We start from the raw sequence: 12,538 nt of genomic DNA, 5'->3' as shown, positions 1-12,538 counted from the left end.
TTGCAGGTATTTCATTGTGATGGAAAGGAAATTACCATTAATGGAAAGACCACTATATGTGAAACACTATTGGGTTAGGTCCTTTCATTTATTCATTACACGTTTACTGAACACCTATGTGGCACACACTTTGACTTAACGCATTTGCTAGACCTCGCCTTCCAGCTTTTCCATCCATGAGACACTTGGACTGTCCCTGGGGACTTAGTGACCATGGCCCGCAACTCCATCCAAGCAACTTTATGTTTACAGATAATCGGAGCATTCAATCACCTACAAAGAATCACCTCGCGAGAAAGTTCAGACCTCTCGTTTTGTTTTTGTAAGATTGGGTTTTTAACTGTGTATGTGTATATATAATGTGCTTTAGAACTGTGTCTATTCTTCTCTTACCAGAGGCGTGGCTTCGGAGAACGTTAAACTTTTAATCAGATTTGAGATTCAAATCCCTTTTCTAGTCTGCCTTAAATCTCCAACCTGAAGAGGAAGAGGCGTAGCTAAGGCGTTAAGAGCAGCCCTGCTTCCTTCACAGCAAGGCCCAGGATGCGAGTAACACCAGGGTGACAGAACTAAGCCCGAGAAATGCAGGGCGCAGGGGACAGGCGGACAAGCTCGCCCCAGCTCGGTGTAGCCTGGACACTACCCAGACCGTCCATCCAAAACGTCCTCCTCGGCCCTCCTCCGCCCTCCCGCGCAGCCCTCACAGGGTAGGATGGGGCTGGGAAACAGCAAATAGTCAAGGGCACGCGCGCGCATCCCCGCCCCTGCGTGACGTCAGAGACGCGACGCGTCGCAACGCAGTGCAAATTGGGAAAGAGGGATGAGCTGAGCTGAGTTCTGTTGGGATAGAGATTTTTCTTCGGGTTGGTGGGAGATGGGCCTTTGGCGAGGAGACCGGCATTAGTGAAGCGCGCCCGGTGCCAAGGTGAGTGCGGGGCTGGGTCCTGGCCTTTGTTCGTCGGGAATCCGTCCGCAGTGAACCCCTTTCCTTCCACCAGCTGCTGGTCACCCGGGAGACAAGCCGTGTCCTCGGAGGGGGTGGGACAACCCCGAACATAGAATCGGCTTTTGGAGGAAGGGTCCTACCTCGAGTCTTTCCCGCTACCCACCTAGGGTTGCCCAGCGAGTTCCGTGTGGGCTCCGGTTTTTCCGGTCTTAGAAGGTGGCCTTGACCATTCTTCCACCTTCTTGGACACTCAGACCGACTTTGACCTCTTTCCTCTTGCCTCCGTTTTCAGATTTTCTGCCCGTCGAGCTACATTCCCAGGCCTTAATACAATCTCTCAGAGTGTTTTCCAATCCTTCCTCTGATCCAGTCAAACTTGCTTGTAGTGAAGTCCAGGTATGAGTTTAAAGAACCTGCGAGCGCTTCAGAGTTAAAACTGTGACTTCCCCAAATAAAAGCTTGTCTTTCCTAAAATGTGGCCTCTCTCCTAGAGCTGTGGGACAAGTTAATTTAACCTCCACTCCACCTTGGAAATTATCAGAACCCTGAATTTGTACTTAAAGCTGCAGACCACACTTCTCGGTTTATTTCTTGCCTCCAGTTCATTTTGTGACCTTGGAGCAAGTCCCTAATCACTAACAAAATATTTACCCGGAGGCAGAGGTGTTGCAGAGTCTAAGGAATTTAATATTTGTTAAGAGGCCTGAGAGTTTCAGCTGTAGGGGATGCCGAACTGAGGATTTTACTCTCTGCATCAGCAAGCATCCTAATTTTTGTGTACTTTCTACTGCAACCATGAAAAATGTCAAGTGATTTTTGTTGGGGAAGTGTTCCTATTCTAGGCTTGCTCTGCGGCTTTGCTATGTAAGCAGATTTTGCATTTCAACAGTTTCTGTTTAAGATTCATTGTTGAATGTCTTTCATGATGGCTTTAGATCGTTTCTCATGATTCCAGAGTACTGGACCAGTCTGTCTGAAAGGTTCCATAGGTTGTGCTATGTCTTTAACATGTTGAAATGTGTATTCCTTTTCTTGTGACACATTAGGTGCATCTTTTAAATTAGATAGTAAGGACCCTATAATAAAAAACAAACCTGTCATTAATGACATAAATTTATATTAATTGCACATAGGTATGCATTGTAGTTTTTGAGAAAACAATGCATGAGAAAAACAAAAATATTTTAAAGATGTCTTTCTAGAATTTAATTTTTAATATATTTACTTGAACTTTGTCAGTCATTATGGTCATTTGTTTATTAGCGTGAACATAATGGGAAAGAACCAAAATGGCTTTTGTAAAGTAAGAGAGTCAGTACATCAGATTATTTTCCCGTAAAATGTCTAGCATTATATTTTATTATGAACATTTTCTACATAAAAACGTACTTATTTTTGTAGAGATGAAAGGGAAAAAAGTGTCTATTAAATATGAGGTGTTAATAAAATTAGATATTATTGAGTCTTTTTTGTTTTAATCTTGGTCATTGTCCCAGTTGCCTATTGCTATATAACAGATCACTCTAAAACAAAGTGGCTTAAAACTACAATTCATTATCTCATGTTTCTGTGGGCTGACTGGACTCAACTGGTTGGTTCTCAGTGAGGGTTTCATGTATTTGTAGTCAGATATCCAGCTTGGGTTGGAGTCATCTGAAAGCTCAGCTGGGCAGGACATCCGAGATGGCTCATTCCCATGGATGGCAGTTGATGTTGGCTGGGAGTTCAGCTGGAGATGTCGACTGGAGTGCCTACAACATAGCCTCTTCATGTGTCTTGGACATACCATAGCATGGAGGCTGAGTTCCAAGACAAGTGTTTGAAGGGTCAGGAAGTGGAAGCTTTCTCTTAAAGTCTTTTAAAGCCTGGACCCAGAAATTGGCACAGCGTTACTTCCAACATTCTGTATTGGTTAGAGCAGTCAGAGCCCTCCCCCAACCAGATGATAGACCTTTTGAAGAGGAGAATGCTGAAGAACTTGTGGCCATCTTTAGCCTACCATAATTTTGTTGACTGATGCTTGGATATAGTAGTAGATGCAGAATAAGTTACGCTTTTGATTTCTTTAGCCATTTCATGGCATGTTATAATTTTCGGAGCACTTTTTATGTATATTTTTTCATTGACACCTTTGAAAACTCTATAGAAGCAGATGGATTATTCCCATTTTGCAGATGATAATAAACTGAGCAGTGGCAGTGGTTGTGGTGGAGGATTTAAGGAATTTGTCCAGAGTTGTATGATAATAAGTGGAAAATGAGACTGACTTTTATAATATAAAATTTATTAGTAAATGATGAAATGTTAAACTTATTTGTAATAACATTTATAACCATACTAATTCAAGTAACACAGTACTCATGTACAGTGAATAAAGTTAGTGTTGAGATAGCTAAACCTTGCCTCTTCTAACAATTACAGTTTAGTCTTTCATAATACTGAATTCTCTGAAATGTACCAACAGTGATGTGAACCTGCATGTCTTTCTTGTTTTTTAAATTGAAGTATAGTTGATTTACAATGTTTCAGGTGTACAGTAAAGTGATTCAGTCATATATATGTATACTTTTTCAGATGCTTTGGCATTATAGGATATTACAAGATGTAGAATATAGTTCCCTGTGCTACACCATAGGTCCTTGTTATCCTCGTGGTTTATCCATTTTATATGTAGTAGGGTGTATCTGTTAATCCCAGATTCCAAATTTATCCCTCCGTATCCCCTTTCCCTTTGGTAACCATAAGTTTGTTTTCTGTGTCTGTGAGTCTATTTCTGTTTTGTAAATAAGTTCATTTGTATCATTTTAGATTGCACATGTAATATCATATAACATTTGACCTGATGTCTTTGTAATGTAGTAAAATGAAATTATTATGCATTTTAATACCAATTTCAAAACAAATTGAAAAGCCGTGGGTATAGGAATCCTGGGGTTTTTAATTTCTTAATTACAAAATATTAAAAATTAAAATGATTTTTCATAATTTTGGTAGGTTGGGAGTTATATAACTTAAGATGTTGATTTCATGTAAAATAGATAGCTAGTGGGAAGCAGCTGCATAGCACTGGGAGATCAGCTCAGTGCTTTGTGACCACCTAGAGGGATGGGATAGGGAGGGTGAGAGGGAGGGGCAAGAGGGAGGGAATATGGGGATATATGTATACGTATAACTGATTCACTTTGTTATACAGCAGAAACTAACACAACATTGCAAGGCAATTATAATCCAATGAAGATGTTAAAAATAAATACATAAATAAAAATAAAATTCTACCTTAAAAAAATGTTGATTTCAGCTGAAAACTAATTGTCATCTTCATAGTGTTTGATTGCTTCTAGTAACATGCTTATATCCATTCTTTATGCCTATGGTTCCCTGTCTTGATTGCACGCTAGAATTCACCTGAGGAGCTTTATAGAAATACCTATGTGCAAGTCTCACACTCAGAGATTCTGATTGAACCATTTAGGAATGGGTCCTGGGCATCAATATTTTTTTTAAGTTCTGTAGGTGATTCTAATATACAGCTAGGGTTGAGAACCATAGCTCTTTTTTTGGTACTTACTAAGTACAGTTGGGTTCCCAGCTCATCCATTTTGCATCTGCTAAAAAAAAATTAAAGAGGTAAAGAGGAAGAGGAGATAAGAAATGGATCAAGGTTATATAGGTAGATAGACACCTATTGTGTAAAACAGTTACCCTCGTGTTTTTTCTAGGAATGGTCCTTAATAAAACCAGAAAATTTGGGCATGGTACGTTAGTGCCTGTACTTGGCTTTGTATTACCACTGTGTACTCATCTTTCATCCTAAGAGGTAGAAACTATGTTAGGAGGTATATTCTTTGTATCCCCTGCAGCCCCCAGTGCTACACTTTGAATAGTTGTAGGTATTCTAAATGTTTACCACATTGAAGCTGGTTTTTAATCACTCTTCAGAACTAGGGCTAGTTATTTTAGTCCGTTTTTCTTTTTAGCATTGTAAGAACTTTGTAACTTTGGACTTCTCTTTTTCTTTGGTTTCCATGATATTGCACTTTCCTGGTTTTCCTTCATTCTGTGTTTCTTTCCTCCTTTAGGAACCACCCGCATCCCCCCAATTTCTGAGCCCTTCAGGTATCTTGTCAGCTGTAGAGAAACAAGATCTCATTTCCTTAGTGATTCATTCTCCTGATTTTAGTTACTAGTGTAAATGATGTTTATGTTTTTAAAACTATTACAGAAGTTTAAAAATATACATAAAAGTGAAGAGAATAGAATTATTTAAACTATATCCTAGATAGCATATTATTTCAATGTCAATACTTTGTTGTCTCCCAAAACACTAAGGATTATCAAAGTAACATTAACGCCTTAATAGTTGATTTAATATCTGGTCTTTCTGTAAACCTGATGTCTGATTACGTATTTACATCTCTATCAAGGCATCCTTCTTTAGATGTTATTCCTTTTGCATACACTCAACATGTTCAAATATTTTTGTAAATCAGTGGTTCTTATTTGGGGGTAATTTTGACACCCACCACCCCCCAACCCCCACCCCCGCCCAGGGGACATTAGGCAATGTCTGGAAACAGTTTTGGTTGTCACAACTAGGGAAGGGTGGATACTACTGGCATCTAGTGGGTAGAGGCCAGGGATGCTGCTACACATCCTACAATGTGTAGGGCAGCCCCACAACAAAGAATTATTCAGTCCAACATGTGAGTAGTGCCCAAGTTGAGAAATGCTGCTGTAAACTGATCAGTTTTTTAAACTTTTTATTTTTGTTAACAGCACTACCATTCTTCACATTTCTCAGGGTTGAAAGTGTGTGTGTGTGTGTGTGTGTGTGTGTGTATACTCAAGAGAGAAAATACTGTTTCAGTCAAAGCACATTTCTACCTTTTTATGTTCTTTTTTTCATGGCCTGCTAGTTACTCTTTTCTAAAGTATCATTCCCTTGTTCCCATTTCCTTCAAATCTGTCTTGCATATCCCCACTTTGACCTGCCCAGAGATACCATTTTCCCTTCAAGATCTGGCTTCTTATTGCCTGCTGAATTAAATGTAAACAATTTGGGTGGCTTCAAAAGTCCTCCATCATGTAATTCCATTTCCTTACCTAATAGAATTTATTATTGTTAGCCAACAGTTATTATGGGTTGCCTATAAGGACTACTAAGGTAGATGTTAAGAGATCTAGCATGTTAGAGTAATGACATATTTTATTTATTTATTTTTGGCTGTATTGTGTCTCCGTTGCTGCGCGCGGGCTTTCTCTAGTTGCGGCGAGCGGGGGCTACTCTGGGGGCTACTCTTCGTTGCGGTGCGCGGGCTTCTCATTGCAGTGGCTTCTCTCGTTGTGGAGCACGGGCTCTAGGCACACGAGCTTCCGTAGTTGTGGCACGCGGGCTCAGTAGTTGTGGCTCGCGGGCTCTAGAGCGCAGTCTCAGTAGTTGTGGCGCATGGGCTTAGTTGCTCCGCGGCATGTGGGATCTTCCCAGACCAGGGCTTGAACCCGTGTCCCCTGCGCTGGCAGGCAAATTCTTAACCACTGCGCCACCAGGGAAGCCCAGAGTAATGACTTATAAAGACATGTTAGTATAATCCCTTGATCTAATTTTATTATTTCCTAATAATCCCTATAGCATTCTTTATTTTTCTTATTACCTTCCCATACTGATTTCTCATTTTGTGTCTTTGTTCGTGTTGATTTCCTCTTCTGGCATGCCCTCCTTTCTCACTGTATTCATAGCTAACTCCTATCCTTAGGGCCAGTTTCTGTCTCTATCACAGCATCATGAAACTGCATGCTTATAAGGTATGAATATCTTAAAGCCTAGTCATAATTGTCATTTGGTCCAAATTCTGTACTAAAGGAATGATATAGATAACAAATACTGATAGTATAGGATTTAGATCAAGAAATAAACTCCAGGGCTTCCCTGGTTGCGCAGTGGTTAAGAACCTGCCTGCCAATGCAGGGGACACGGGTTCGAGCCCTGGTCCGGGAAGATCCCACATGCTGCGGAGCAACTAAGCCTGTACGCCAGAACTACTGAGCCTGCGCTCTAGAGCCCGTGAGCCACAACTACTGAAGCCTGCATGCCTAGAGCCCGTGCTCCACAACAAGGGTAACCACCGCAATAAGAAGCCCGTACACTGCAACCAAGAGTAGCCCCCGCTTGCCGCAACTAGAGAAAGACCGTGCGCAGCAACGAAGACCCAATGCAGCCAAAAATAAAATAAATAAATTTATATACATAAAAAAAAAAAGAAGTAAACTCCAAGAACTGAGACCATCAAGGATGGAAGAGGTGGAACTTAAGTTGGTTTTTGCAGGACGAGGGATCAGCACAGAAGAGTACACTCTGGGCTGGAAGAAGCTCCCCCCTCGCCCCAAGTTACAGTGAATTTTCCCCTCCTTTTGACTTCCCAGTGACTGGAGTCACGTATTAATGTACAGTGTAGGAATTAATTGTTGGCTTATTATTTAATGAGTATTAGTTTGGTCTTGATAAACAGACTAAGGTATTTGTGATCAGAAGCCCTGTGATACTCTCTTTATCTCCCTAGAGCAGTGTTACTCAAAGTAGCCAGTCTCTTACAGGCTTGCAGCTTGTGCTAGAATATAAATGAGTACATTGCTTTCTTTGTAAAGAACGTCTTGCTGCTATGAAAAATTCAGTGTGCTTAATAGGTTTACATTCTGTTATAAGCTTATTTTATCACAGACTGGTAACCAACAGTTCCTCAACCAGCACTGGTCTGTGGACCACACTTGGAGTAGCATTGCTCTGCAGGACTTTTACACTTTCAATTGTAACCCATAGACATTTCACATTTATACCCAGTGTTCTATATGTGCATACACAGGTACACAGCCAAAACTAAAGTTTCATGAAACAATTCTTAACCTTACTATGTGTGACATGCTCTGATATTTTCTCTTCAGGTTTTTTTTGTTTTTGTTTTTTTAATGGTGATTGTGACCTTCTAAAGGGATTTTAAAAAAACACTGCTATTGTCACTAGACTCATAGTAGATACTCAGAAAATACTAGAGGTTATTTTAGCAGTGATTACTTCTTAAAAGGGTTGGGCCTTAACTTTAGGATTGATTTAAAGCAGATTATTTCATCAGTACTTACTTGTCTCTGGCATTTTAACTAGAATGAGTATAGAATGGATTATATGAAATTTAAGATAGTCAGATGATGTAGTGAATACTGTCGCTATCTGAAGGCCAGAGACGGGGTGAGATGAGATGATGGATGGCCAACAAAGACAAACTGCTTTCCTTTCAGTGTTGCCAGCAACCTTGGCAGTGGCTGGTGTGAAGCCCTAGTTAAGATATCAGGACCAGTTTGAATGACAACAAACCTCAATCTTTACTTTTTTGCTTTTTAGTCATCACTCTGTGGTTCAGGTCATCCAATCTCTACTCCTTTCTTTGGAAGGATCAGAAAAATGTCAGAAAGAGAGAGAGTGGTATATATGCCTTCCATTTTCTCCCTATTGTCAGCTCATTTTCAGCACTGCTTGTATTTCATTTTTGGAGCATTGCTGTTTGATTAAGCTGTTCTTAAATCTTTATCAGGTTTACACATCTTAAAATTTTTTTTTTAGGAGAACTTTTTCTTACATATACTTAGTTATTTTATTTTTTGTACTTACAATCCTTTTTGAAGTATAACATAGTTTTAGTGGGTTATGTGTTGTATTTAGTTCTAGAGCTAAACAAGTAGATTTTAAAATTATTTGAGTTCTGTAGTTATTGAACATTCCTATATAAGTATCAGTGGGTTTGTTTTTACTGTTGCAACCAAAATAAGGAAATTGTAAATCCATTCAGTCATTCTGGCCTTAAGTTATTTTATGCCAGTCTCTTTTGAAATTTCTTTAATGGCAAAATGCAGCAGAATGACTTATCAAACATTTAATACATTAAAGTTTACATACATTTAAGTTGGATATGTATTCTTTGCTTTCTCATATGATTAGGGAAAAATACCCTTTACCTTGTGCTTTGACTTCTGCAGAAATATATGTGATTGTAGAGGCTAAAATAGCAATTAAGGCAATGCTGGAGGTATTTTTAACACCAGGCATCTTATTTGACAGCATAACGTATAATTTAATGAATGAAAATGGAAACAACTGTGGTCCTTCGATGACATTATCAGAGCAAGTTCTTTATTTCAGCTGTTCTCAAAAATCAAATAAGGACAGAAAAAGTAACTTTAAAAAAGCACAATCTTTTTCCTGGAAACCCTCATTAGAAACTTTGTTGTCATCATAATCTTATCCCTGTAGTTTCCATCGGTGTGTCTGATCGGTTGTCACTAAGTCGGAGTCCTGTCATTCTACCTTTGCAGTGTCTCTAGTATCTGTCTGCCTCCTCCATTCCATCTCTACTGCCCTAGTTCTGACCTTCGTCATCTTTCCTTAGGATCATTATTATGGGTAACTAATGTCTTCCTTATCTCCAGTCTTTTAAAGCCTAACCTTGTACTGTTAGTTTAGATCATATAACTCTGTTCTTAGAATCCTGCTCTGGCTCTCTGTTACCTTTAGAAAACAAAGTAAATGCTTTAATGTGACATTCACGGCCTTCCATTTATCTGTTCCTAGACTATTTTTCAGGCCTTACTGCCTAGCAAATCCTTGTTCATTCTGTATACTAGCTAGTTCCTAAAGATGTTCTTTACTTTTTTGACTTTTTCCTCGTACTCTTTCTCATCTCTACCAAAAGCCTTCTCTCACCAAGACTCACAGAAATGCTGTCTCTTCCATGATGCCTCCCAAGATCCCTCTAGTCATACTTGATCTTGTTAATTTTCTTATTGTACATTATTTGTAACTGTTTATAGTTTGATATAATACATGTTGTATTAACACTGCTTACAACTTTCTCTTTCACATTAGTTTTTTAAACTTTGTGAGGAAATGGATCACATCTAATTTTTGAGTTCCTGGGAGCACAATGTCTTCTGTACAGTAGGATGCCTGTGAATGTTCTAATGGAATTTAACTTTGAAATAGCTAATGATTTTATTATTTTAAGTTGCCTAGGTAGCATATATAGTATTAATATCCTTTTGTCTTTTAAAGATCCAAGCTTTAAAGGTAATGATGAGAAAAAGATTTGATTGAGACATATTCTAGACCTTCATTTTAGAGGGTTCAAATAAATAGCTTTCTTTTCCCAACCAAGAAACCTAATTGTCATGAATCAACAAAATAGACTCTACCTGACTTTTTGAATATATGTCCTGTGGTTAGACCACTAATACTTAAGATGCAGGTAAAGGATAGAGTAGGAAAAACAGATACTGTCAGACTGGTACGAGGTCACTCTGCCTAACTCTGGCGTTAATCCTTATCTTAGTACATTTAGTGTTGCCAGTAAAAAATCATTGGGCTTTTTGGAAATTACATTTCAAGAGCTAGCCTATATCAGGGGAGCATATGTTGGCTTTTCGTGGTTGAGTAAGCTTAAGATCCTAGCTGAGCTACGTGGGGGCAGAAAAGTCAGGGTTAACTCTTGTTACTGTTATCTTACTGTCCTTTAGCCCTCCTTAATAGTCCAAGCTCCAACATCCCCTGCCCTCTGCCACCATGGTGTCGGTTGTGGCATCACTAAGGCCTCAAGTTTCCTTAAGCACCTTCCTGAAAAGTTAGTTTCTTGGCCTTACTGTACTTTCTCTTAGTCAAAAGTATTATTTCTCAACTGTTGCTTCTTATGTTTCAGTAGAAATCATGTTCCTGAAGCACCACTCTATCCCATCATTTTCTTTTTCATTACCAATTTTTTTTTTAAGTTGTCTACAGTCTACTTCCATTTCTTTATTCCTTAATGCTTGTGCTCTTGCTTCCACTCACACCACTGTATGGAAGCTGTGCTCAACAAGGTTATATATACCAGGCTCTTACAATATTCCAAATCTGTTTTTTTTTTAAATGAGTATTTAAAAACATATTTTACGTTTGCTTGTTTCAACCATAACTTCCTAACTGTTATATCTGTCTGGGTATTCTTTTCATATTTGTAGACAATTGGATATTTTTATTCATATTTGCATTGTTATATAATATAATTGCTTTCTTTAAAATTTTTTAATGAAATACATTACGTACATTACATATTATTTTATGTTATAAAAGCCTGATAATAAAATGAGCATCTGTACAAACTATTATATGTAAAATAAGCTACAAGGATATATTGTACAACAGGGAATATAGCCAATATTTTGTAATAACTATAAATGGAATATAACCTTTAAAAATTGTGAATCACTATATTGTACACCTGTAACATGTAATGTTGTACATCAATTATACTTAAATAAATACATAAAACAAAACAGTCATCTGTGAGCATCTGTGAACATACCACCCAACTTGAGAAATAAAAAAAACCTTACATATCGCTGAAGCTCTTTGTGTGTGCCTCCCTTATTGTATCTTCTGCCTCTCCAGAAATAGAATTCTATATTTACCATTTCCTGCCTTTATAAATTTATCTGATTTGTATCCTTAAGCAATATATTGCTCAGTTTAGTTTGTTTTAAAACTTCTTACAAATGGTGTCACGTTATATGTATTCCTGCTTTTTCACTCAGCTTTAGGGGGATAAGGAGGGGTTGAGGAGGTGGTGAGCATGGGGGAGTAGGGAATGTTCTCTTGTTAAACTTTATCCTGGAAGGTCAGGGACCACGTCTTATGTACCCTTTGTGTCTTTAACATGTAACATAATGTTTTTTTACAAGGTAAGACACTCAATACTGTTGTCTGTATAAGTATGAGGAAATCCAAGGGATCCCTATCATATTCTTTAATGGATGCTCTTAGCTGTTTTGGTGGTGCATTGTTGATGAATTATATACCTAATCAAGAAATGAGAAAGTATTAATATTTATTTATAAAATATTTATAAAATGTGACAAGAATCAAAGCAAATTGGGGTGCTTTTGGAGTTTCACATAGGTGAACAGAAGCCTTTTCGCCCCTAAAGTTGTGTACCTTACTCAGCATCTTAGGATTCAATGTTCATTGATGTCCATTCGTCTAATAATAGTGAACTGATAGAATGAAGAGCATTAAGGTAGTGGAAATAAGTGATAGAAAAAAATTTGTAATCTCTCTTTTCTTTAAATTGAAGTATAGTTGATTTACAGTGTTGTGCCAGTCTCTGCTGTACAGCAAAGTGACTCAATTTTACGCATACATACATTCTTTTTTTATATTCTTTTCCATTATGGTTTATCACAAGATATTGAATATAGTTCCCTGTGCTATACATTAGGGCCTTGTTATTATCCATTCAAAATATACTAGTTTGCATCCGCCAGCCCCAAATTCCTAGTCCATCCCTCTCCCTCCCCCACTCCCCCTTGGCAACCACAAGTCTGTTCTCTATGTCTGTGAGTCTGTTTCTGTTTTGTTGATAGGTTCCTTTGTGCCATATTTTAGATTCCACATATAAGTGATATTATATGGTATTTGTCTTTCTCTTTCTGACTTAATTCACTTAGTATGATAATCTCTAGTTGCATCTATGTTGCTGCAAATGGCATCACTTTGTTCTTTTTTATGCCTGAGTATTC

General features: G+C 38.3%; 1 protein-coding gene across 1 annotated transcript in view; it reads left to right on the top strand.

Moving 5' to 3' along the window:
- Positions 1–789: 789 nt before the first annotated feature.
- The window catches only part of USP8 (ubiquitin specific peptidase 8), a 59,090-nt gene continuing 47,341 nt past the window's right edge, over positions 790–12,538 (top strand). The window contains exon 1 of the mRNA XM_036843187.1: positions 790–925. The gene's annotated coding sequence lies outside the window, so the exon portion shown is untranslated. The remainder of the gene's footprint in view (positions 926–12,538) is intronic.

Source organism: Balaenoptera musculus, chromosome 2, assembly GCF_009873245.2.
Source record: "Balaenoptera musculus isolate JJ_BM4_2016_0621 chromosome 2, mBalMus1.pri.v3, whole genome shotgun sequence".
Classification (NCBI taxonomy): Eukaryota; Metazoa; Chordata; class Mammalia; order Artiodactyla; family Balaenopteridae; genus Balaenoptera; species Balaenoptera musculus.
This window is presented reverse-complemented; position numbering and strand designations above follow the sequence as displayed.